The sequence below is a fragment of the Triticum urartu genome, chromosome 2A (genome assembly GCF_056163025.1).
Source record: "Triticum urartu cultivar PI428250 chromosome 2A, HENAU_Tu73, whole genome shotgun sequence".
Classification (NCBI taxonomy): domain Eukaryota; kingdom Viridiplantae; phylum Streptophyta; class Magnoliopsida; order Poales; family Poaceae; genus Triticum; species Triticum urartu.
In genome coordinates this window covers 637061066-637082641 of record NC_141874.1, presented here as the reverse complement: position 1 = coordinate 637082641, position 21576 = coordinate 637061066, and the positions used below count along the sequence as shown (strand labels likewise).

At 42.6% G+C, this 21576-nt stretch overlaps 1 pseudogene; it reads right to left on the bottom strand.

Moving 5' to 3' along the window:
* Window positions 1-2182: 2182 nt before the first annotated feature.
* Window positions 2183-2815, bottom strand: LOC147986342 (ethylene-responsive transcription factor 13-like; annotated as a pseudogene).
* Between the last annotated feature and the right edge of the window lie 18761 nt (window positions 2816-21576).

Genomic DNA, 21576 nt, shown 5'->3' with positions numbered 1-21576 from the left:
GGACCTCAAAAACCTATTCACGATGCCTTCGGTCATCGTGCGGACCATGATCGCCTGCGGGGTAGAGCAAAACGATATTTTAGAACCAAGAAAAAATTTGGCATGACTTTCCCTAAAAATAGGACCAAAAAGAATGCTTAATGCCAAAATTCTCGCCGAAACGGAAATGAATCAACATTCCGGCAAAATATTGGCAACTATCGGATTTCAAATACCGGTACACCTCCAAACACAAACACATATGCAACACCACAAACATATGCAACACCACGAACATACATAGATCTAGCTAGGCCATAAAAAGTGCATGTGCACATTGTTGTAGGGAGAACAACATAAATATAGCTTCCCCCCTTACTTACCTATCAAAACAAGGTAATTTAACCACTTAAATTGAATGAATCTATGGTGGAAATGAGGTGAAAAAGAGGAGGCACCCAAGACAAGGAGGAGGTGGAGAGAATGAAGTGGGGAGAAAGTGAGTGTGGGTAGGAGAGGCTGTCCAAAATATCTTGTTGCTGCCCACTTACTAATGGCGCACCAACTCTAAATGCGCCATTAGTAATCCAGGTTACTAATGGCGCACCTTCTGGTGGTGCGCCATTAGTAGTTTTGTAAAAAAAACATACTAATGGCGCACTGTTCCACAGTGCGCCATTACTAGTTTAAACTAGTAATGGCGCACGGTCGAACAGTGCGCCATTAGTAGTTTTGCAAAAAAAAGGAATAAAAAATATAATAAAAAAACAACATTAGTGGCGCACTTTCCGACAGGTGCGCCATTACTAGTTGTAACTAGTAATGGCGCACTGTGTCTGGATGCGCCATTAGTATGTTTGGACAGGCGCACTAGTTCAAAAAAAAATATTTTGATACTAATGGCGCACCCTGGGCCAGGTGCGCCATTAGTAGTTTCAGCTCTAATGGCGTATCAGAAGGTGGTGCGCCATTAGTATATACTAATGGCGCACCGCTTGTCTGGTGCGCCATTAGTGTCAATCCCATCTATAGCCCTTTTTCTAGTAGTGAACATTTGAACCTAGGTATTATGAAGGAAAAATTTTATTGACAATAGTTTTGGATAGCAGGAGACGCCTAGCCTGCTCTGCCTCTCCTAGCTTCTATCTGGTTTCTTCCATCTCTTCTTTGGCTCGGGTGAAGAGAGCATCTGATTGCTCTTTTCGCTTCTTCAGGAACTCAGCTACATTCTCAAGGGCTGCTGCACGCTTTCTTTCAGCCTTTACTAGAGCCACGAGGACACGAACAGTTGACGACTCCACCTGGCTTGTGTGTAATCCAGCATCATCTGGGAATTTGCACCTTGTGTGTAATCCAGCATCATTAGGGAACGAGAACCTTGTCTATAATCCATCCTCATTTTGGAAACATGATCTCAGGGTTGACCATACTTCCCTCCTCGCAGGAACTACATCCTGACATGAAGTTACTTCTTTTTTAGATCAATACTCAGAGCAACCCAAATCCATTTAGTAGAAGTCAGATAAACAAGACTCGAAGAAGTGAATTCAAAAGGATAAATATAAAAACAGACTCCAAGGTGAGAACACCCACTTCCTACATCAAGCTAAAAACGAAAGCATTAGGACGATTAAGACTCTTCTTATTGCACATCGGAGAACACGAGGCAAAGAGAAACAGAAACTACAACATATACACATCGAAGAACACGAGGCTAAACGAAAGTAGTTGAAAGGGTTTTACTTACCAAAGCTTATTTTACAGGTTCGGTGCAGCTCCACTTTAACTTGCCACGTTCCTTGAAGATGTCTCCAATATCCCGTGTTTGATATTCATTGCTCCTCTGCATGTTCACACTCATGGTTTTAAAATCTCAACATGGCAAGAAAAATATAGTAATATTCACACATCTTGTGGGCAACATTAAAGAACTCATCTGCCATGTTAGAGCATCTCTAACAGAAGCGCAATGTGCGGCGCGTTAAAAAAGCGTTTACATCACCAGAATAGCCAGTTTTGCGGGCCACTCCAACGGCTGCTGCAAAAAATTGCGCGCGCGCCGCTCCAGAAGACGCACTATATTTTTTCACCCTTGTACTCTGACTCGATACACATTCGACTCCGAGGCGATACTGGCATAGATAGATACATAGATAGTTCTCAGCATAGATATAGCATAGATAGATAAAAAAAGATAGTTCAACTACTCCTCGTCGTTCGACTCTGCCTCGGTGATGTCCTCCTCCGATGTCTCAATGTAGGCGTCAAGATACCGACCGTCGTTGTAGTCCCAGGGCAATGCTGCTCCTAGCTTGATGTTGAATTCAGCACCCGCCTTCTGCGTACACCTCTCCTCACGATAGGCAGCTCGCTCTGCCCTCCTCTTCTCCCTGTCCGCCCTCCTTTGCACGTAGAACTTGTGCTCGTTGATGATGTCCTGCGGGAAGTGTTGGCGCCACAGCGCCATGGCTTGCTCATCCATCTCGGCGATGTTGAGATGGTGCTCCTGCCTCCGGTTGTCACGAAGATCCTCGTCGGTGATAAGTTGCGGCGGAGGCAAGAGCTCCTGCGCCCGCTCCGGTGTCAGCACGTTGGGGAAGTTCATCTCCCTACAAGGCCGCCGGAGGTGCTACGCCGCTGCGTCGTACGTTCGCACAGCCTCGTGGGTTGTGTCGAAAGTGCCGAGGCCGAGGCACATCTCACGGAACCAGATCTCGGCGGAGAAGCAGCCAGAGGGGCGCGCGCGGATGCCACGGTAGCCCCAAGTTTTCCGGCGGCATGGTGGCGCGGCGGCGGCGAGGTGAGAAAGAGCGGGGAGAGAGCGGTGGCGAGGCATAGAGCGGTGGGAGGGCGTTGGATTTTATAAAGCACGTCGGACGCCGCGCACCTAAACTAGAGCACGCCCGGCCGCTTTTTCCCGCACGCGCGATCCTTTCCCGACGTCCCTACTATCTCTACTCTCTTCTCTACTCTTATATATATTATATTGTATATTTATTTTATATTTATATTTATCACTACTTCTTATATCTTATATATATCTTATATATATTGTATATATCTTATAAAAAATAGAATTGGTGATGATGGTGTGCCTGCCATCCTACAATATAGGCCGTCCGATTATATCTGACAGATAGGAAGGAAACTATGGCAATTTTGCAAAAATATACCCGCACCTCTCTCCACGTTTGCAGATAAGGCCTTCCCTCGTTGAAAGGATCGAGAAGAGGTGTCTAGAGGGGGTGATTAGACACTAAGTGCCAAAAGTTTAATATTCTTAAGTTTAAGTGGAGTTTAAGCACAAGTTTAACAAACACAATACATATCAAGCAAGCATACAATGAGTATATGAGCAGCGGAAAGTAAAGCATGCAACTTGCAAGAATGTAAAGAGAAGGGTTTGGAGTATTCAAACACAATTGGAGACACGAATGTTTTTGTCGTGGTTCCGATAGGTGGTGCTATCGTACATCCACGTTGATGGAGACTTCAACCCACGGAGGGTAACGGTTGCGCGAGTCCACGGAGGGCTCCACCCACAAAGGGTCCACGAAGAAGCAACCTTGTCTATTCCATCACGGCCGTCGCCCACGAAGAACTTGCCTTACTAGCGGTAGATCTTCACTAAGTAGGCGATCTCCATGCCCTTACAAACTCCTTGGTTCAACTCCACAATCTTGTTGGAGGCTCCCAAGTGACACCTAGCCAATCTAGGAGACACCACTCTCCAAGAAGTAACAAATGGTGTGTTGATGATGAACCCCTTGCTCTTGTGCTTCAAATGATAGTCTCCCCAACACTCACCTCTCTCTCACAGGATTTGGATTTGGTGGAAAGAAGATTGGAGTGGAAAGCAACTTGGGAAAGGCTAGAGATCAAGATTCATATGGTTGGAATGGAATATCTTGACCTCAACACAACTGTAGGTGGTTCTCTCTCAGAAAATGTGTATTGGAAGTGTAGGTATGTTCTGATGGCTCTCTCCACGAATGAAGAGTGGGTGGAGGGGTATATATAGCCTCCACACAAAATCTAACCATTACGCACAATTTGCCAAACTCGGTGGGACCGAATGGTTAAACTCGGTCGGACCGATTCAGCAAACTTAGTGACCGTTAGGATTTTCGGTGGGACTGAGATGCAACTCGGTAGGACCAATATGGTTAGGGTTAGGTCATAACGTAATCTTGGTGTGACCAATTACACAAACTCGGTGGGACCGATTTTGATAATAAGCTAACCATAGAGTTGGTCAGGCAAACTCGGTGAGACCGATTACACACACTCGGTGGGACCGATTTTGGTAATAAGCTAACCAGAGGGTTTGCATTGTAATCTCGGTAGTACCGATTGCTCAAACTCGGTGAGACCGATTTTGGTAATGGACATACACAGAGAGATTACAATCCCATCTCGGTGAGACCTCGGTGAAACCGATTTTCTAGGGTTTGTGGTAGTGGCTATGATATCTGAAACTCGGTGGTGCCGGATAGATAGAATCGGTGGGGCCGGGTTTGACTTTTGGTTTAGGTCATATGTGGATGTGGGAAGGTAGTTGAGGGTCTTGGAGCATATCACTAAGCACTTTGAGCAAGCAAGCCATTAAGCAACACCTCATCCCCTCTTGATAGTATTGGCTTTTCCTATAGACTCAATGTGATCTTGGATCACTAAAATAGAAAATGTAGAGTCTTGATCTTGAAGCTTGAGCCAATACTTTGTCCTTAGCATCTTGAAGGGGTTCCACATCCTCTAGTCCATGCCACTCCATTGTTGAACTTATCTGAAACATACTAGGTAAAAGTGTTAGTCCAACAAGAGATATGTTGACATTAATTACCAAAACCACCCAGGGAGCACTTGTGCTTTCAATCTCCCCCTTTTTGGTAATGTATGACAACATACATCAAAGCTTTAGATAAAGATATAGAGAATAGCAAATAAAGCTTTGGAAAGACATGTAACATGCATAGGCTCCCCCTACATGTATGCAATCATGTGAATATTGAACATAGGAGCATGTGAATGCATAAACATGACAGAGTAAGCAATGTGTTACATGTATCTTGGCTATATGCATTAGAGCAAATGATGTGAATGTGAGAAATGTACCTTCATGCTCATGGGTCCTTGTTGCAAACAGTATGTACATCAGCAAGAACTTCTCATTCACATGATTGTGATGCATATACTTACCTTGTGGTCTTGAGTTGGCTTAGGATGGGATGAACCTGCGCAAACAAGGTTAAATAACACAGATACACCTACTGACCAGAGCAAGCAAGAGAAACCACAAGAGAACCAAGACTGGGATGACATGTAGAGTGAGTACTAAGTACCACATTGGATATAGACATGTCCCCAAAGGTAAATATATGCAAAAGAAATCAGAGATTTCCTTCCCTTAGATGTCTTGCTCCCCCTGAATCTGCATGGGATATTGGGAGAAGATAGGGAATAGAAAATCAGAGCAACAAAAAAAGGAAACAATAGAGCTTGAGCTAAAGCAAGCAACCAAACATGTATTTACCCTCTTAAAGACATGTGACATCTCTCCTCTTGAACACCAAGCATCTAGGGTCTTTTATGATATTACTTTCTCCTAGTTGAGAAACTCTCTCCCCCTGAGTATTCTCTCTTTCTCCCCCTATAGGAAGGATTAAGCTTTGATGTGATCTCTCTCTCCCCCTTTGACATCAATTTCCAAGAAGGGCTCTTCTAGACATGTGATACAAATGGGTTGGTCCTCGAGTCACAGAGCAAAGCAGCATGTCTAATATGATGCTGGTAGAGGACAAGAATCATTGAGTGGAGCTGGAGCAAACAGAAATCAGGAATAAGTGGCAAGTTGGTTTTCCTGTGGTGGAATCGGTGACTCCGACTTGTGTGCTTCAGTTGCACCGAAAGATTTCGGTTGGGCCGAAGAGAACAAACCGGTGTGACCGAGTTCATTAGAGTGAAACCACTTGTCACCTCAGCTCACTAGACAAGTAAGATCTCACAAGGATATGCATGGAATTTACTGAAAGATTTGCAATGAATTGGACGCAGAAAATGCAGAACAAAAAGGAAAGAAAAGAAACTAGAAGTTCTAGATGAAGTTTTTTTTGAAATGGGAAACAAATATGCAAGAGAAAAAAGCACGGAGAGACACACGAGAACTTCATCTAGAGATGGTCGGCGACAAAGTCACCTATGTTAGAGTATATTGACTTAGGAGTCAAGTGAGAGCACTTGATCATAGGGCATACTCATTGTTTAAGCTCAAAATGGGGTTACCATTTTTCGTTTAAGCCTTTTGATGTATTCACATCTTGTCGAGTTGCTTTGACTCATGACTTGGAGTAAAGCTTCTCTAAGATGGAATAACATACCTTGGGTGGTGGGTGGTAGTGTTGATCTTGCTCATGTAGTTGAACTTGTGTGGGTTGCTCAAGGTTGATGTAGTTCATCAAGGGTTGGGAGCACCACTTGGAGTTTGAGTTCATCTACCTACATGGGTTAGCTTTGCAAGGAAGAGCACTTGTGTATTCAAAATGACAATCATGAGACTCAACATAGAATTTGCCAAAGGATATGTTTGAATGGTTTCGTACTTCCTTGTCTTCAACCACCATTGTGTAGAGACTTGGTGATGTAGATATTGCTCAAGATGTGAGTGAGTTGCAATCTCATAGATTTAGATTCAACCAAATACCTACACGGGTTAGATAACATGCAAGGTACAAATATATCCAAGACATATGAATAGCATCATAAGAGAAATATCGAGGATTAGTCATAGGCTCATGCCCCGCATGTATCAAATGGAGTTCCTACTCCAAGTTTGAAGAATCAATGATGTTCAATTCACCTCTCAACCTGCAAAACACTTTCTCATCAAGTGGTTTAGTGAATATATCTGCCAATTGCTTATCGGTGCGAACATGCTTAAGGTTAATGTCCCCTTTTGCAACATGATCTCGAATGAAATGATGATGAACTTCAATATGCTTAGTTCGAGAATGTTGCACGGGATTGTGATCAATCTTAATAGCACTTTCATTGTCACATAGAAATGGAACATGTTTCACATATATCCCGTAATCTTTAAGAGTTTGGGTCATCCAAAGTAATTGAGCACAACATGAACCAGCGGCAATGTATTCTGCTTCGGTGGTGGATAAGGATACCGAGTTTTGTTTCTTGGAAGACCAAGACACAAGAGATCTACCAAGGAATTGACAAGTACCCGAAGTGGATTTTCTATCAACCTTGTCTCCGGCATAGTCCGAATCGGAGTAGCCAACAAGATCAAAAGAGGACCTCTTAGGATACCAAATGCCAAAATTTGGTGTATGGATTAGGTATTTCACTATCCTTTTCACAGCCTTAAGATGACACTCTTTAGGAGCAGCTTGATATCGTGCACACATGCACACACTTAGAATAATATCGGGACGAGAGGCACATAGATATAACAATGAACCAATCATAGAGCGATAAACCTTTTGATCAACCAGTTCACCATCTTTGGTCAAATCAAGATGTCCACTAGTAGGCATGGGTGTAGTCATACCTTTGCATTCTTGCATATTGAACTTCTTGAATAAGTCCTTGGTGCACTCCGTTTGAGAGACAAAGGTACCTTCCTTAGTTTGCTTGATTTGCAAACCGAGAAAGAATTTGAGTTCACTCATCATAGACATCTCAAATTTCTCCGACATTAGCTTTCCAAACTTCTCACTAAAATGAGGGTTAGTTGAACCAAATATGATATCATCAACATAAATTTGGCACACAAATAGTTCTCCATTAACCCTTTTAGTAAAAAGAGTAGAATCAATTTTACCAATTTCAAAGCCTTTTTCAATAAGGAACTTGGTCAAGCATTTATACCATGATCTAGGAGCTTGTTTAAGACCATAAATGGTTTTGTGAAGTTTGTAAACATGATTAGGTTTCTTAGGATTGACGAAGCCGGGAGGTTGATTAACATAAACTTCCTCCTCAATTTTGCCATTTAGAAAAGAACTTTTAATGTCCATTTGGTACAAGGTGATATCATGGTGATTAGCATAAGCAAGTAAGATGCGAATGGACTCATGTCTAGCAACGGGAGCATATGTCTCACCATAGTCCATACCTTCAACTTGTGTGTAGCCTTGGGCGACGAGACGTGCTTTGTTGCGAACCACTTGTCCATCTTCATCTTGCTTGTTGTGAAACACCCATTTGGTACCAATGATGTTGTGGTTGTTGTCGGGCTTCTCGACCAATGTCCACACTTGATTTCTCTCAAAGTTGTGTAGCTCTTCATGCATAGCGTTTATCCAGTCTGGATCCTCCAATGCTTCTTCAACCTTCATAGGTTCAATGCTAGAGATGAATGAGTAATGTTCACAAAAGTTAGCTAAACAAGTTTTAGAGCAAGTGATTCTCCTGGTTTGGATATCATTGTAGATTTGCTCGACGGGATGATCCTTAGCAATTCTTGCTCGAACTCGTGAAAGCTTTTGCTTGGGTCGGGGTGGAACATCCTCTTCATCTTGTGCTTCTTCTTGGCCTTCTTCATTGTTGACGTTGTCGTTCTCTTGTCGTGGTGGAGAAGGAGGTTGTTGATGTTCATCTTGTTGCGCTTCCTCGTTTTCTTCATCTTGGCGTGTCCCACTTGTGGATGCTTCCATATCAACTCTTGGTTCACCTTGTCGTGAGGTAGAAGCTTCCACTTGGACGGACAAGGTACTCTCCTTCACTTCCGTTTGACGAATCTTGCCAATGGACAAGTCTTGAATTGCTTCAGAAGGGTCTTTGTCTCCTACATCAATTGGCAATTGCTCTACTTGCAAGCCGTTAGATTCATCAAACTTCACATCTACCGTCTCTTCAACCTTTCGGGTGAAATTGTTGTAGACACGGTAAGTGTGAGAGTTTGAGCCATAACCAAGTAGGAAACCTTCATGAGATTTAGGAGCAAATTTAGAACGACGATGCTTATCAAGAATGTAGCACTTTGAGCCGAATACTCGAAAGTATCCAACTTGGGGTTTGTTACCGGTGAGGATCTCGTATGACGTCTTGCCGAGTAGCTTGTGAAGATACAAGCGATTTGTTGCATGACAAGCTGTCTCAACCGCTTCCGCCCAAAAGTGCTTTGGCGTTTTGTACTCATCAAGCATCGTTCTTGCCATCTCGATAAGAGTCCAGTTCTTCCTTTAAACAACTCCATTTTGTTGAGGTGTGTACGTAGCCGAGAACTCGTGTGAAATCCCTTCTTCGTCAAGAAAGGTGTCCACATTTGCGTTTTTGAACTCCGTTCCGTTGTCGCTCCGAACCTTCTTGATCTTCACGTCAAACTGATTTTGGGCCTTCCTAGCGAAGTTTTTGAAGATCTTTTGGACCTGCGATTTGTCATCAAGAAAGAACACCCACGTAAATCTTGAAAAATCATCAACTATGACTAGACCAAATGAGTTACCACCGAGACTCTTGTAGGCATTTGGACCAAAGAGATCCATGTGAAGTAGCTCGAGTGGTCTTCTTATGGTCATGATGTTCTTTGCGCGGTGACTTCCTCCAACTTGTTTCCCTGCTTGACAAGCACTACAAAGTCTATCCTTGTCAAATATGACATCTTTTATTCCAAGGATATGATCACCTTTAATAAGCTTATCAAGATTTCGCATACCAACATGACCTAGTCTTCTATGCCACAACCAGCCTTTAGAAGATTTGGTAATTAAGCAAGTCCTAGGTTGAGCCTTTTTAGTGAAATCAACAATGTAAAGATCTCCTCTACGTATACCGGTAAAGACCATTTTATGATTGTCTCTACGAAACACTTGGCAATCTACTTCAGTGAATAAGACATTGAAACTGAAATCCGCAAGTCTAGAAACTGAAAGTAAATTGTATCTAAGGGATTCAACGAGCATGACATTTTGTATGGAGCTATCATGTGACATGGCCACCTTACCAAGGCCAACCACCTTACCCTTTGAATTATCACCAAAAGTGACATATTTTCGAGGGCCGTCATTTTCAGCAAGCTCACGGGACATATCTTTATCTCCGGTCATATGATCAGTACATCCACTATCAAGGACCCATTCCTTTCCTCCATCCATGTAGCCGCGAAGATTTGCCATAAGACCAAAATGCCTCATTGCATCATCAAGATCATAGTCACTATCATCATCTTCATCATAGTATCCATGTTCAACATCATCTTGTGATTGATCAATTCCTAGAGAGGGTAATTCATTAGATAAATGATCATCACAATGGTTACCTTTATGAATTCTAATAGCTTCGGATATGATATCGCTAATGATTCCAACATTTCCTTTAGCACGCATGAGATTGGTAAGCTCAAATAGACAATCACCAAAGCTAGGATCACTAGAGTTCATCTTACTCAAGGCAATAGACTTATGGAGAATTTCGTCTAAATTTTTCAAGGAATAATCTGGAAATCATTCCTCAAGAAATCTCCATATGGTGTAGGCACACTTGAGAGTAGGCAAACATCTAATCAAGTTTCTAGGCAAGCCTCTAATGATGAGCTCAACAGTTCTAAGATTGCGAATCATGTCAATATCTTCATCTAGGGTAGGGTGCAAAGGATCAACATGAGGTGCACAAGGGCTAGTAATGTACTTGTTCAAATGATATTCATTGAAAATCTCAAGCATTTAATTTTTCCACTCATGAAAATACTCTCCATCAAGAATAGACACTCTATGTCTAAGACTCCCCAAAGTAGACACATCCATCTTCCTCAAATGGTGTTTAAACCAAGGCAATGAAGACCAATGCTCTGATACTAAATGAAAGGATCGAGAAGAGGTGTCTAGAGGGGGGTGATTAGACACTAAGTGCCAAAAGTTGCAGTTTTTAATATTCTTAAGTTTAAGTGGAGTTTAAGCACAAGTTTAACAAACACAATACATATCAAGCAAGCATGCAATGAGTATATGAGCAGTGGAAAGTAAAGCATGCAACTTGCAAGAATGTAAATAGAAGGGTTTGGAGTATTCAAACGCAATTGGAGACACGGATGTTTTTGTCGTGGTTCCGATAGGTGGTGCTATCGTACATCCACGTTGATGGAGACTTCAACCCACGGAGGGTAATGGTTGCGCGACTCCATGGAGGGCTCCACCCACGAAGGGTCCTTGAAGAAGCAACCTTGTCTATTCCATCACGGCCATCGCCCACGAAGGACTTGCCTCACTAGTGGTAGATCTTCGCGAAGTAGGCGATCTCCTTGCCCTTACAAACTCCTTGGTTCAACTCCACAATCTTGTTGGAGGCTCCCAAGTGACACCTAGCCAATCTAGAAGACACCACTCTCCAAGAAGTAACAAATGGTGTGTTGATGATGAACCCCTTGCTCTTGTGCTTCAAATGATAGTCTCCCCAACACTCAACTCTCTCTCACAGGATTTGGATTTGGTGGAAAGAAGATTGGAGTTGAAAGCAACTTGGGAAAGGCTAGAGATCAAGATTCATATGGTTGGAATGGAATATCTTAACCTCAACACAACTCTAGGTGGTTCTCTCTCAAAAAATGTGTATTGGAAGTGTAGGTATGTTCTGATGGCTCTCTCCATGAATGAAGAGTGGGTGGAGGGGTATATATAGCCTCCACACAAAATCTAACCGTTACACACAATTTGCCAAACTCGGTGGGACCGAATGGTTAAACTCGGTCGGACCGATTCAGCAAACTTAGTGACCGTTAGGATTTTCGGTGGGACTGAGATGCAACTCGGTAGGACCGATATGGTTAGGGTTAGGGCATAACGTAATCTCGGTGTGACCGATTACACAAACTTGGTAGGACCGATTTTGGTAATAAGCTAACCATAGAGCTGGTCAAGCAAACTCGGTGAGACCGATTACACACACTCGGTGGGACCGATTTTGGTAATAAGCTAACCAGAGGGTTTGCATTGTAATCTCGGTAGTACCGATTGCTCAAACTCGGTGAGACCGATTTTGGTAATGGACATACACAGAGAGATTACAATCCCATCTCGGTGAGACCGAGATCCCTATCGGTGAAACCGATTTTCTAGGGTTTGTGGTAGTGGCTATGATATCTGAAACTCGGTGGTGCCGGATAGATAGAATCGGTGGAGCCGAGTTTGACTTTTGGTTTAGGTCATATGTGGATGTGGGAAGGTAGTTGAGAGTTTTGGAGCATATCACTAAGCACTTTGAGCAAGCAAGCCATTAAGCAACACCTCATCCCCTCTTGATAGTATTGGCTTTTCCTATAGACTCAATGTGATATTGGATCACTAAAATAGGAAATGTAGAGTCTTGATCTTGAAGCTTGAGCCAATCCTTTGTCCTTAGCATCTTGAAGGGGTTCCACATCCTCTAGTCCATGCCACTCCATTGTTGAACTTATCTGAAACATACTAGGTAAAAGTGTTAGTCCAACAAGAGATATGTTGACATTAATTACCAAAACCACCCAGGGAGCACTTGTGCTTTCACTCGTTCATCCTTTTCTCCCACAAGATAAACTACTCCTACAAATACATCTTGATGTTCCATGCAACGCATGGGCATCTTGCTAGTTCTAAAAAACTTTCCATCATTTGCCACACTACTATTGCAGATGAAGAACCAACCCAAGCATAGCGCAATTACAAGGTGATATTCTATTAGACAATGCAAGCTATAACCAATTACTTTTATGGGAACAATAGCAACTAGGAAATTTGAAGGGTAGGTATGAACAAAATTGGAACTGCACATGTACTGCTAAGAGATTCAATATACATGTTACCAATCAAGGAGGAGTACGATGGTCGCGGCGGCCTCTATGCATCATGGTCGGCAACGGGAGACAGTTCATTATCCATGACGGTGGTGCTTTTGCGCTTGGCGTCGGCTTCCGGGAAGCAGATCCAAGACTGTGGAAGACGGTGCCGGGGAAGAGGCTCCGTGTACGACAACGACGGTGGACCGGCTCTAGTGCGGTGTACGACATCGTCGATGAGGTAGATGGGCTGCGGTGGACGAGTGCGCCGATGTAGAAGGGGAGGAGCATGAAGGCTACGGTGTCGTGGGGAAGTCTATTTTGCGGTGGGGATATAAAATGGGGAGTATTCAAGTGTACTACTCTGGGTGTCGGGGTGGGGTTGGCTGAGTAGGGTGAACCTTAAGTTACCAAAACTACCCCCTACCAACCAGCATCTGTGGTCCTGTTCCGAAGGGTATCATGGTAGCTTCGCACTGCTCGAATCAGGGTCGCGGGAGATTTTCCCGCCGACCTCAAAATTTTGTAACACTAAACTCCCTGTTTGGCGTGTTGGGTGATTGTGCTAAGCAACTAGTGACTAGTATTAGTATCTACTAGTACTCCCTTCGTTTTTATTAACTCTGCATATTAGGTTTGACAAAAGTCAAACTTCCTAAAGTTTGACCAAGTTTATAGAAAAATATAAACATTTACCATAACAAATATGTATGATGTGAAAGTACATTGAATAATGAATCTAATGGTATTTATTTGTTATTGTATATGTTAATATTTTTTGTTATAAACTTTGTGAGAGTTTACAAAACTTGACTTTGACAATGCTAATACGCGGACTTAAATAAAAATGGAGTACACATTTTTTTCTTAGTTTGTAGTGGAATTAATCATTTGTTGTAATTGTGAAATAAATATATTAGGCTACTGACTTCGAATGTAATGGTTTATACAATTCAATAGTTAGAATCATTATTGAATTCCAAGATGTATACGAGGTCTATAGTACTTCACAATATGCTGAAACTCACATAATCCCAGTCAAATGAAAATCTAAATGCATTTCATAGTTATTACTTTGTAGGATGCAACAAAACCAACCATAACTCTACATGATCCATTATAAAAGAAACATTTTGAACACATCCCGATGTGTGAATGAAACATGTAGAGAGAGCTTGCAAAGATGGATCAGATAGGGCGAGAAAGATTGTACGTATGTGGGCGAGAGAGTAGGAGACAAACTTGTCAAATTTCGGGCTCCGCAGATGTCGGATTTCAGGTTCCCCAGACCCTTGAGAGGTTCAAACTCTGGGGTGCGTGTGAAGAACTGAACCTCCCCAGTCTGCCTACTCACCAATCTCACGACCTAGCTCGACGAACTCAAAGGAAAGGGGACACAACAGTTTACCCATGTTCGGGCCACCTTGCGGTGTAAAACCCTACTCTTGCTTTGTGGTGGATTAGCCTCGTGAGGCTGTGGATGAACTAGTACAATGGGAGAACAACCTCGGGACGAGGAGTGTTCTTGGGCTCAAGTGAGCTGGTGAGCTGGTTAGCGTGGAATGGATCCCATCCCCTCTATGGTGGTGGCTAGGTCCTATATATAGTGGCCTTGGTCCTCTTCCCAAATGGTTGCGGGAAGGGATCCCACAACGGCAAAATTCGAAGGGAGACAACAAGTACATGCAATCCTGACAAAAGTAGTCTTCGCCTGCAAAAGTCTCTGGTCGTGACACCGGGGTGGGCTCGACGATGACCTCCATCCTGGCGGTCTTGGTCTTGTTGCACCAGAATGGAAACCTTTGCCTGATTCCTTGGGACTCCGCTCCTGTGCTTGCCTTCTTAGCACCAAAGAGGAAAATGGTACACTACACCCACTGGCGCCCGCCTGGCATTAGTGTATTGGGAGTGTGCGAAGATGATCAGTGATCCCGTCGCCCCGTCTCTAGGTCTTACGGCAAGGGTCAGGCTCATCCCTCTCTAGGGTGGTCTGCCTACCCGGTCGTGCCTCATAATTTTCTCACGGGTACCCTCTAGGTCAACGCGACTTCAGTAATTTTCGCGGGTACCCCTCGAGGCTGACCTGACTTCAACAAGGTACTGAGATAAAGTCAAGGTAATCGTGTGTCCATAACATCAAAGGGGAAATCTGAGGTATCACCCTCGATGAATTCCCACTCGATGTAACCGTCAATGTGACCTTGGAGGAATCGCCCTCTAAGGGTTCACACTTGAGGTGTTGCACGATAGAGTCATCATCGGGAGTGGTGAAGGAGGAATCACCCTCCGTAATCCATGACCAATTAGCTACACTGCAGAGATATCATCAGAAGTGCGATATGAGGTATCACCCTCGGCACTCGGTAGTAGCTCTGCAGAGTCGTACAACTAAGGGGGGTGGTAATGTGTCAGTCTCTGCACATCGATCACGTTGATTGAGTCATCGGTGATGTAGCAGGGCAACAAGGACAACGGTGAGGGGTCACTCATGGATCACTAACCAACCTATACTCAGCATATAGGATAAGCAGGTAGGTAACGATAGCAGGTTACAAAATCAGGTTATACATCATAATAGGAACTATTCAACAACAGTAGCAAAACCTAATGCAAGCATGAGAGAGAAAGAGTGGGCGATATAGGAATGATCAAGGGGGTTTTTCCTTGCTTGGAAGCCCTGCTAAAAGAGGCTGGACGTCAGGGGTGCAGTCGTACTCGGGAGCAGCGTCGGTCTCAGGGTCTACCAGAGAGAAGAGGGGGAAGAAACAATAAATATAAAACAAACAAATGCATCACGATGCATGACATGGAAATAAGTTGTGCTAGGGTGAGCTAACGCAGTGCTACATGTTACATACAAAGCGGGAAAACATCTGGGAATGTTTTCCCGGCTTTCGGCGATTATCGGAAGATGAAACAAAGGGGAAGGATCCATGTTCATCATGTTAGAGGCAAGTGACATGTATGTGGATAGCATAGTCGGATTCGTCATATTTTTTGAGCAACTTTCATATATAAATTATTTTCATCTGAGTTATAGATTATTTTATATGATTTTTCAAAGTTTTAAACAATATTCTGAGATTCTCAAGATTAATTTTAATTCGAAAAGAACGGAAATTATTTTTATTGCGTCAGCAATACGTCAGGGTGACGTCATCAATCAACACAGCCAGTCCAGGTCAAACTGACCACCGGGACCCACATGTCATACACAGAGAGTTAAAGAAAGATTAAATTAACTAAAAGCGGGTTAATTAGCAGGTGGACCCCATTTGTCAGTGACTAAACTTAACTATTAAATTTAGTTTAATTAGAAAATACTTTAATTAGTGAGTGGGGCCCGTGTTGGTGCAATATATGCCTACCTTGTGTTTTGGAGATTGTTGACACAAACAGGTATGGACTGATTTGTTTTCTAGTGCATACAGAGATAAAAAGTCCATACAAACAGAAGAGAATGTTGTCTCCGGTGCTGAGTTCGAGGAAGTTTACCGAAGCATATCTGCGTTGCAGAGAAGAATGAGCTATATTTGTTGAAGTCATATAGTCGAGAGGATTGATGTGAAGAAATCGACCCCTCAAAAGTTTTCCGTTGAAGCAAAGCTTTCTGATTCGGTACTGTCATCCGAAGAAATTGACTGCAGCGATGGAAGTCCAAGACAAAGTGAATATGTAGTATTCATTCTGAAGACAAATTGAAGATGTAGTGACCCAAGTGACTCAAGCGTACCACCAGTATTTCTCTGTGTGCACCATGTTGTGTCTCATTCTACTGCATTTGTTTGCATGTTGTATTACTCTCATCGTAGTTAAACCTGTGATTTCCCAAGCTCATACTGTTATCAATGCCTTCATCGAAGAATATGCTTCTCATGTAGAAGTACGATTTAGCTTATTTCCTTCGATACTTTATTCCGCTGCTGTGACTGGAATTTGTTTTAGAACATTCGAAAGAATTTTTGAATCTCCCATTCACCCCTCTGGTCGATATACTCTCGGTCCTAACAACCCACCTGTTAGCGAGTGGAGCTGCCCAATCAACATGGTTGACTGGTCAACCTAATCAACTAGGCCCCTGGGACCCACTGGTCAGTGACCCTGGGAGGCCCACGTGACAAGCCAGGTCAGTGGCACCGGTGACCAAATACACAAAGGCCTGCGCGGGAACGCGACGAAAATCGGCTACGGGCGTCCATTTCGCGCGGGGTTGGGTGCGTTCGAACATGTGCTCGACACCACATCAATCTATGGCGATGGTGTTGCTGGAGAGGAACTACAGCGACGGTCGTGAGCTCGCGAGCGGCGGCCGGAATCAGGCGAGCTCGGCTACGGCGAAGCAGGGCACGCCAAGGGCAGCGGATGGTGGCTTTGAACTGCAGGGGAGGTGCTGAGCATGACGCCGTCCTCAGACGCGGGCTACAGGTCCTATGGCTGCGGTGACAAGTCCAACTATGGCGACGGGTACGGCCACGGCGGGAGAGCTATATACCGTCTGCCTGGGACGGTGGGAAGAGAGGGGAAAGATCGGCATGCTCACCATGAGTTGATAGGGGTGCGGAATGGGCTCAGGGAAGGCTCGCGGCGACGAATCGATGGTGAAGACGACAACGCTCGAGGAGGAAGATGGTGTCCAGGGGCTCGGTGCACCGATCCCCGGCTAAAAAGAGAGGCAGGGGAGGATACAGCTGTTGTCGGCGGTGCGTTTGGACTCGGAAAGACAACGAAAGGAGCTCGGTGGCCGCGGTAGGACGTGGCCATGGTTACGGCGGTGCTCGGGCGAGGTGGAGAGAGAGAGAGAGAGAGAGAGCGTGGAAGGAGGAGATGAGGACTGATGTCGCTTGAAATACGTTAATATTTCCCTAAAGAAGAAGGAATGATGTACCACAGCTACGGTAGGTATTTCCCTCAATAATGAAACCAAGGTTATCGAACTAGTAGGAGAACCAAGCAACACTATGTACACGGTACCTGCACACAAAGAATAAATACATGCAACCTGACACGTAAGCGAATAAAAGATAGATAAATTTGTAGTAGATTGGATAAATAGATCTCTCAATAAAACAAAACAAAATAAATAATGAAAAGTGTAGCAAGGTATTTTTGGGTTTTTGGAATAATAGATCTGAAAACAAAAGCGAATAAAAATAGATCTCGAAGGCAAATATGATCAAGAATAGACCCGGGGGTCGTAGATTTCACTAGTGGCTTCTCTCGAGAAAAATAGCATACGGTGGGTAAACAAATTACTATTGGGCAATTGATAGAACTTCAAATAATTATGACGATATCCAGGCAATGATCATTATATAGGCATCACGTCCAAGATTAGTAGACCGACTCCTCCCTGCATCTACTACTATTACTCCACACATCGACCGCTATCCAGCATGCATTTGGTGTATTAAGTTCATGGAGAAATGGAGTAATGCAATAAGAATGATGACATGATGTAGACAAGATCTATTCATGTAGGAATGGACCGCATGTTGTTATCCTTAATAGCAACGATACATATGTGTCATGTCCCCTTCTGTCACCAGGATTGAGCACCGTAAGATCGACCCATCACGAAGCACCTCTTCCCATGGCAAGAAAAATTGATCTAGCTGGCCTAACTAAACCAAAGATTCGAAGAAAAATACGAGGCTATGAGTAATCATGCAAATAAGAGATCAAAAGAAGACTCAAATAACTTTCATGGATAAAATAGATCTGATCATAACCTCAAAGTTCATCGGATCCCAACAAACACAGCGCAAGAAGAGTTACATCAAATAGATCTCCAAGACACCATTTTATATTGAGAATCAAAAGAGATAGAGGAAGCCATCTAGCTAATAACTACGGACCCGAAGGTCTACAGTGAACTACTCACGCATCATCGAAGAGGGACCAATGAGGATGATGAACCCCTCTGTGATGGTGTTAGATTGGATCTGGTGGTTCTGGAACTTGCGGCGACTGGAATTGTGTTTCGTCGACTCTCCTAGGGTTTTTGGATTTTCGGGGTACTTATTGAGCAAATAGGCGGTGTGGGAGGCCATCAAGGCGGGCACAACACACCAAGGTGCGCCTGGGCCCCTAGGCGCGCCCAGGTGGGTGGTGCCCCCCTCGGAGCAGCCCTCTCGTACTTCTTCGACCCATCTTGTGTCTTCTGGTCCAAAAAAAATCTCCAAAAAGTTTCGCTGCATTTGGACTCCGTTTGGTATTGATTTTCTGTGAAGTAAAAAACAAGCAAAAAAGCAACTGGTACTGGGCACTATGTCAATAGGTTAGTCCCACAAAATGATATAAAGTTGCTATAAAATGATTGTAAAGCATCCAAGAATGATAATATAACAGCACTGAACAATAAAAAATTATAGATACCTTGGAGACGTATCAGCATCCCCAAGCTTAATTCATGCTCGTCCTCTAGTAGTTAAATGATAAAAATAGAATTTTTGATGTGGAATGTTGCCTAACATGTTCATCACATATTCTTTTTCTTTTATAGCATGGACATTTGGACATTTATATGATTCATAGCAATAGTCTAATTTTGACATGGAGATTTCAATTCTCAAACATATCAACAAGCAACCATGTCTTTCAAAATATCAACACTAAAGCAAGTTATCCCTAGCCCATTATGCTCAATCATTGATTCATTCATGAAACACACTTGCATATTAGCTACACCCAATGCTCAAGTACGATCATAGTGCCCCTTAGTTGGTGCTTTATTAGAGAAGATGGAGACTCAAAAATAAAAATTGCATAAGGTAAATAGAAAGGCCCTTCGCAAAGGGAAATAGGGATTTGTAGAGGTGCCAGAGCTCAAAGCAAAAAAAATATAGACATAAAACATTTTGGGTGGCATGCTTTTCCTGTCAACGAAAACGATCGAATAGTTCCCAATACTTTCCATGCTAGATATATCATAGGCGGTTCCCAAACAGAAAATAAAGTTATTCCTTTTTCCACCATACTTTCACATTCCACGGCTAGCCGTATCCGCGGGTGCCATCCATACCAACACTTTCCAAGGAATTTATTATTTGACAACATAAAGTAAATTCATTTTTTTCATGTCAGGACTGGGCATCCCAAATACCTTTGTCGTACTCTCGTGCAATGACAAGTGAATAAACACTCATCTAGAGAATAATGCATATAGCATGGAAACATATCAGCCAGCCCCTACCGTTTCATGAGCGGTATGAGCACACAAAAAGGAAATTTATTTTGAAAATTAGAGATGGCACATACAAATTTGCTTAGAACGGCACAGAAATACCGCACATAGGTAGGTATCGTGGACTCATATGGCAAAAACTGGGTTTAATGATTTTGGATGCACAAGTAGTAATCATACTTAGTACAAGTGAAGGCTAGCAAAAAATTGAGAAGCATCCAACCAAGAAATGAAAAATCTCATAAGAATTTCATTGCGTAACTATTGACTTTTGTGCTTGCATAGGGAATCACAAACCTTAGCACCAATATTCTTACTAAAGCATAATTACTCATCAACATGACTCACATATCACTATCATCATATCTCAAAACTATTATTGAGAATCGAGTTTATTTTGTCCAATGATCTTCATGAAAGTTTTTTTATTATATCCCTCTTGAATATCTATCACTTTGGGACTAATTTCATATGTTGCTTTTGATAGCTCGAACAAATCTAAGTGAAGAACACGAGCATAAAAATTTTCTTCTCTCAAAATAATATAAGTGAAGCATGAGAGAATTTCTTCAAAAATTTACTAACACTCAAATAAATCTAAGTGAAGCATGAGAGCATTTCTTCAAAAAATAATAAAGCATAGCGTGCTCAAAAAGATATAAGTGAAGCATTAGTGCAATTCCATAGCTCAAAATTTTTAAGTGAAGCATATAGAGCAATTCTAACAAATCATAGCATAATTTTCGCTCTCTCAAATAGGTGTGTCCAGCAAGGATAGATGACACAAACTAAAAAGTAAAACAATCAAGACTCATATAATTCAAGACGCTCCAAGCAAAACTCATGCTACGTGATGAATAAAAATATAGCTCCAAGTAAAATACCGATGGTCGTTAGAAGAAAGAGGGGATGCCACTCGGGTATCCCCAAGCTTAGTTGCTTGTTCCTCTTTGGATAATAACTTGGGGTGTCGTGGGAATCCCCAAGCTTAGGCTCTTCTTACTCCTTATTCATTCATCCATCGTGATCTCACCCAAAACATGAAAACTTAAATCACACAAAACTCAACAATACCTTTGTGAGATCCGTTAGTATAACAAAGCAAATCACTACTCTAAGTACTATTCAAAACCATTCATATTTTATTTTTGCAATATATCTACTGTATTCCAACTTTACCATGGCTTTTACCCTCCAATACAAACCATAGATTCATCAAAATAAGCACGCAATGCAAAGAAAACACAATCTGTCAAAAACAAAACAATCTGTAGCAATCTAAAAACTTTGAATACTTTTGTAACTCTAAAAATCCTGAAAAATTAGGACAACATGGGTAATTTGTATATCACTCTTCTGTACAAAAGTCATGATTTTATCGCGCTTTTGTGATTTTTAATAATTCTGTGGCTCGCGCACAAAATTTCTATTTTTCAGCAAGATCAAATCAACTATCACCCAACATGATCCCAAAGGCTTTGGTTGGCCCAAACACTAATTAAAACACTACAAACACAATCATAACAGTAGCATAATTGTGCAAACACCTAAGAACAGAAATAAAAATACAAAAATAAATTTTATTGATTGGTTGCCTCCCAACAAGCGATGTCGTTTTATGCCCCTAGCTAGGCATAATGCATAGATCTAGGTG